Source organism: Lutra lutra, chromosome 11 (genome assembly GCF_902655055.1).
Source record: "Lutra lutra chromosome 11, mLutLut1.2, whole genome shotgun sequence".
Taxonomy (NCBI): Eukaryota; Metazoa; Chordata; class Mammalia; order Carnivora; family Mustelidae; genus Lutra; species Lutra lutra.
Window position 1 is genome coordinate 22,681,133 of NC_062288.1, and position 6,267 is coordinate 22,687,399.

The window sequence follows — 6,267 nt, forward strand, 5'->3', positions numbered from 1 at the left end:
AGAGAATGGTATTATAATATATTCAAAATACTGAATGAGGAAAATCTGCAGCCAAGAATACTCTATCCAGCAAAGCTATCATTCAGAATGAAAGGCGAGATAGAGTTTTCCAGACAAAAACTAAATGAATTCATGATTACTAAACCAGCCCTAGAAAAAATATTAAAAGAGACTCTTGAAGTGGATAAGAGAGACCAAAAATGACAGTATGAAGATAGTGAACACAAAAGCAGTAAAAATATTTCTATAAAAAGTCATTCAGGAACACACACACACACAAAGGGATATAAAATGTATTAACATACACCTAAAACATGGGGAGGAGAGGAGAAAAGAATGAGTTCAAACTTAAATGATCCCCAACTTTATATATAGACTATTGTATGAAAAAAGGTTACATATAAACCTAATGGTTAACCATATATCAAAAACCACTAATGGGGGCACCTGGGTGGCTCAGTGGGTTAAGCCTCTGCCTTTAGCTCAGGTCATGATCTCAGGGTCCTAGGATTGAGCCCCGCATCGGGCTCTCTGGTCAGTGGGGAGCCTGCTTCCCCCTCTCTCTCTGCCTGCCTCTCTGCCTACTTGTGATCTCTCTCTCTCTCTCTGTCAAATAAATAAATAAAATTTAAAAAAAACCACTAATGTGCAAAGAATAAAGAGAAAGAAATCCAAATATATCATTAAAGAAAAAGCATGAAAAAAAGACAAAGGATCAGAGAAAATCTGCAGAGACAACCACAAAACACATAATGGCAATAAATACATATCTATCAATAATTTCTTCGAATATAAATGGACTAAATGCTCCAATCAAAAAGATAGCATGTCATAATGGATTTAAAAAAATGAGATTTTTTTTTAAAGATTTTATTTATTTATTTGACAGAGAGAGGTCACAAGTAGACAGGCAGGCAGAGAGAGGGGGGAAGCAGGCTCCCCGCTGAGCAGGGAGACTGATGTGGGGCTCAATCCCAGGACCCTGGGATCATGACCTGAGCCGAAGGCAGCGGCTTTAACCCACTGAGTCACCCAGGCACCCCTGAGACTCATTTTAAACCAAAAGCCACCTGCAGATTAAAAGTGAGGGGGAACAGGAGCACCTGGCCGGCTCAGTCAGAAGAGCATGCAACTCTTGATCTTGGAGTCGAATCAGAGCTCCATGTTAGGTGTAGAGGTTACTTAAATCTTTAAAAAAATGGGTGTGTGTGTGTGTGTGATAAATCCATCAAAAGGAATGAAATCTTGCCATTTGCAATGACATAGATGGAGCTAGAGTATGTTATACTAAGTGAAGTCAGGCAGAGAAAGACAGACACCATACAATTTCACTCACGTGGAATCTGAGAGACAAAACAGATGAACATATGGGTAGGAGGAAAAAATAAAGAGAGGGAACCAGATGATAAGAGAAGAGCCTGGGTGTTGATGGAGAGAGGTGGGCAGGGTGAGTTAAATGGTTGATGGGTATTAAGGAGGGCACTTGTGTTGAGCACTGGGTGTTATATGCAAATGACAATCACTAATTTCTACTCCTGAAAACAATACTACACTGTATCTTAACTAGAATTTAAATAAAAATTTGGGGGGGGGAGTAAAGGCTTAATGCAAAATATTATAAAGCAATGAAAGCATGAAAGAGATTATGTCTAAGTAACTTTTTGAATTTTGGTTTTGAAACTTATGACATGTTTTTAAAGATTATTTTTTTATTTGTTTGACAGAACAAGAAGGGGGAGCAGCAGGCAGAGGGAGAGGGAGCCTAATGCAGGACTCAATCCCAGGACCCCAAGACAGTAACCCAAGCCAAAGGCAAACACCCAACTAAGTCACCCAGGCACCCAATTTATGACATTAATTATTTTTCTATTAGGAAAAAAAAGTGAGGGGATAGAGAAACATGTATCATACAAACAGGTCAAAAGAAAGCCAGAATAGCAATACTTGTATCAGACAAACTAGACTTTAAAACAAAGACTGTAACAAAAGACAAAGAAGGGCACTATGTAATAATAAATGGGATAATCTGACAAGAAGCTACAATGATTATAAATATTTATGCACCCAACATGGGAGCACCCAAATACATAAAACAATAACAAACATAAAGGAACAAATTTATAATACTACAATAATAGTATAGGACTTCAACATTCCATTTACATCAATAGATAGATCATCCAAACAAAATCAACAAGGAATCAGAGGTTTTGAATGACACACTGGAACAGGTTGATCTAACAGATATATTCAGAACATTCTATCCTAAAACAGCAGAATACACATTCTTTTCAACTGCACATAGAACATTCTAGAAGTCAACCACAAGAAAAATCTGGAAAGACCACCAATACATGGAGGTTAAATAGCAATAACATGCTACTAAACAATGAATGAGTCAACCGGGAGGTCAAAGATGAAAGTAAAAAATACATGGAAACAAATGAAAACGAACACACAACAGTCCAAAACCTTTGCGATGTGGCAAAAGAGGGAAGTATATGACAAAACAGACCTGACTCAAAAAGCAAAAAAATCTCAACATAACCTTACACCTAAAGGAGCTAAAAAAAGAACAACAAACAAAGCCTAAAGCCATCAGAAAGAAAATTACAGCATAAATACATGATACGGAAACTAAAAAACAACAACAAAAAACCAACAATAGAACAGATCTATGAAACCAGGAGATGGCTCTGTGAAGGAATTAATAAAATTGTTAAACCTCTAGCAATGTATATCAAAAAAGGGAAAGGACCCAAATAAATAAAATCACAAATGAGAGAAATAACAACCAAAGCCACAGAAATGCAAAGGTTTAAGAGAGAATATTATGAAAATACTATATGCCAACAAATTGGACAACCTAGAAAAAATGGATAAATTCCTAGAAACATATAACCTACAAAAACTGAAACAAAGAAATAGAAAATTTGAACACTGACAACCAGGAAAGAAATTGAATCCATAATCAAAAAACTGCTAACAAACAAAAACCCAGGACCAGATGGCTTCTTAGGCAAACTCTTCATGTAAAGAAGAGCTAATATCTCTTTTTCTCAAACTATTCCAAAACATACAAGAAGGAAAAATTCCAAATTCATTCTCTGAGACCAACATTACCCTGATACCAAAAGTACTAAAAAAAAAAAAAAAAAAAAAAAAAGACTGCTAAGAAAAAAGAACTACAGGCCAATATCTCTGAGGAACATAGAAGCAAATATCCTCAATGAAATACTAGCAAACCAAGTCCAACAACACATTAAAAACATCATTCACCATGATCAAGTGGGGTTTATTCCTGGGTTGCAAGGGCAGATCAGTATTTGCAAATCAATCAACACGATACATCACATTTATAAATATGATTGAGGCACCTAGGTGGCTCAGTAGGTTAAGTGTCTGACTCTTGGTTTTAGCTCAGGTCTTGATCGCAGGGTCCTGAGATTAAGCCCTGCATTGTACCCTGTCCTTAGTGCAGAGTCTGCTTGTCCTTTCCCTCTGCTCCTCCACCTCTTTCTCACAAATAAATCCCCCTTTTTTTTTTTAAAGAACTATATGATCATTTCAATAGACGGAGAAAAAGCATTTGACAAAGTATAGCATCCATTCATGAAAAGAAAAAACCCTCAACAAAATAGGTTTAGAGGGAAAATACCTCAACATAATAAAGGCCATATATGAAAAATGGACAGCTAACATCATCCACAATGGGGAAAAACTGAGACCTGTCCCTCTATGGTTAGGAAGAAGACAAGGATGTGCATTCTCACCATTTTTATTCAACTTGGTACTGGAAGTCCTAGCCACAACAATCAGACAACAAAAAGAAAAGGCATACAAATTGTCAGGGAAGAAGTAAACTTACACTTTTTGAAGATGACGTGATACTACATACAGAAACCCAAGATTGCACCATAAAACTGCTATAACTGAGACACCAATCTGGTAAAGTCACAGGGTACAAAATCAATGTATAGAAATCTGCATTTTTGTATGCCAATGATGAAGCAGTGGAAAGTGAATAAGGAATCAATCTCGTTTACAATTGCACCAAAAATAGTAAGATACCTAGGAATTAACCTAGCCAAAGAGGTGAAAGAGCTGTACTTTGAAAACCATAAAACATTGATGAAAGAAATTGAAGATGACACAAAGAAATGAAAGACATTCCATGTTCATGGTTTGAAACAATATTGTTAAAATGTCTATACTATAGAACGTAATGGACACATTCAGTGCAATCTCTATCAAAATACCAACAGCATTTTTCACAGAGCTAGAACAAGCAATCCTAAAATTTGTATAGAACTAAAAAGACCCCATGTAGCCAAAGCAGTATTAAAAAAAAAAAGCAAAATTGGAGGCATCATAATTCCGGATTTCAAGTTATACTACAAAGCTGTGGTCATCAAAACAGTATGGTGCTAGCACAAAAATAGACACAAAGATCAATGGAACAGAGTAGAAAACACAGAATTGAACTCAATTATATGGTCAATTAATGTTCAACAAAGCAGGAAAGAGTAGCCAACACAGTATCTTCAACAAATGGTTTTGGGAAAGGGGGACAGCAACATGCTAAAGAATGGAACTAGACCATTCCCAGTCACCATCTGCAAATATAAACCCAAAATGGATTAAAGGCCTAAATGTGGGAACTGAAACCATGAAAAGTCCTTGAAGAAAGCACAGACAAATTTCTCTGACATTGGCTATAACAACTTTCTTGAGTCCCTAAGGCAAGGGAAACAAAAGCAAAAATAAACTATTGAGTGTACACCAAAGTAAAATACCCCTGCACAGTGATGGAAACAATCAACAAAACTAAAATGCGACCTACTGAATGGCAGAAGATATTTGCAAATGACATACCCCATAAAGGGTTAGTATGCAAAATATATAAAGAACTTATAAAACTCAACACCCCCAAAATAAATAATTCAGTTAATAAATGGGCAGAAGACATAAATAGACATTTCTCCAAGAAGACCTGAAGATACTCAACACCACTTATCAGGGAAATGCAGATCAAAACTACAATGAGATATCACCTCACACCTGTCGCAATGGCTAAAATCAGTAACACAGGAAACAGCAGGTGTTGGCAAGAATGTGGAGAAAAAGGAACCCTCTTGCACTGTTGGTGGGAATGCAAACTGGTGCAGTCACTGTGGAGAACAGTATGGAGGTTCCTCAAAAAGTTAAAATTACAACTACCCTGTGATCCTGCAATTACACGATTAGGTATTTATCCGAAGAATACAACAATACTAATTCAAAGGTCCACATGCACCCTGGTGTTTGTAGCAACGTCTACAATAGCCAAATTATGGAAACAGCCCACGTGTCTATCAATCGGTGAATGGGTAGGCAAGACGTGGTATACATACATGATGGAATATTACTCAGCCATTTACAATGGAATGAATAGAGCTAGAGAGTATTATGCTAAGCAAAATACATTAGTTGGAGAAAGAAAAATACCATATGATTTCACTCATGGAATTTAAGAAACGAAACAAATGAGCAAACATGAAAAAAAGGCCAACCAAGAAACAGACTCTTAACTAAAGAACAAACTGATGGTTATCAGAAGGGAGGTAAGCAGGGGGATGCGTTGAATAGGTGATGGGGATTAAGACACGTACTTGTTGTGATGAGCACCGGGTGTTATATGAATTTGTTGGATCAGTATATTGTACACCTGTAATGAATATTACACTGTTAACTAATTAGAATTTAGATAAAAACTTAAAAATAAAGTCAAGACTCCCCTATTAAAAAAAGAAAGAAGGTATATTCTATAATAGTATCTCTGTATCTCTTGACTGATCAAAATACTTAATCATAGGGAAAATACTGTGGAGAGAACAAAGATACGATAAATTATTCATCCATATTTGTAGTGAGGTCATATATAAGGGAATAGGCCTTGGCAATAGGATAAAGTCCGAAGTCATTTGACTTCTCCCTATTCAACTCCCGGCAGTGTCGTTTGTTGGGAAGTACATATGCTTTGGAGTCACACTTGTTTTATAATCTTGGGCAGATTCCTTAGCCATGTGTGAGTTTGATTTTCTCAGCTATAAATTACTGATGGTGATACTAATACTATCTTACAGGGCTATTGGGAGGATTAATGAGAGAACATATGTAAAGCACCTAGCAAAAAACTGACAGGTATGGGTTATGCAGAAAGATGGGTTCTTTTTTCCTCTTCAAGTAAGTAACAGCCTAGGGCAATTAACAAGAATTTCCAAGCTA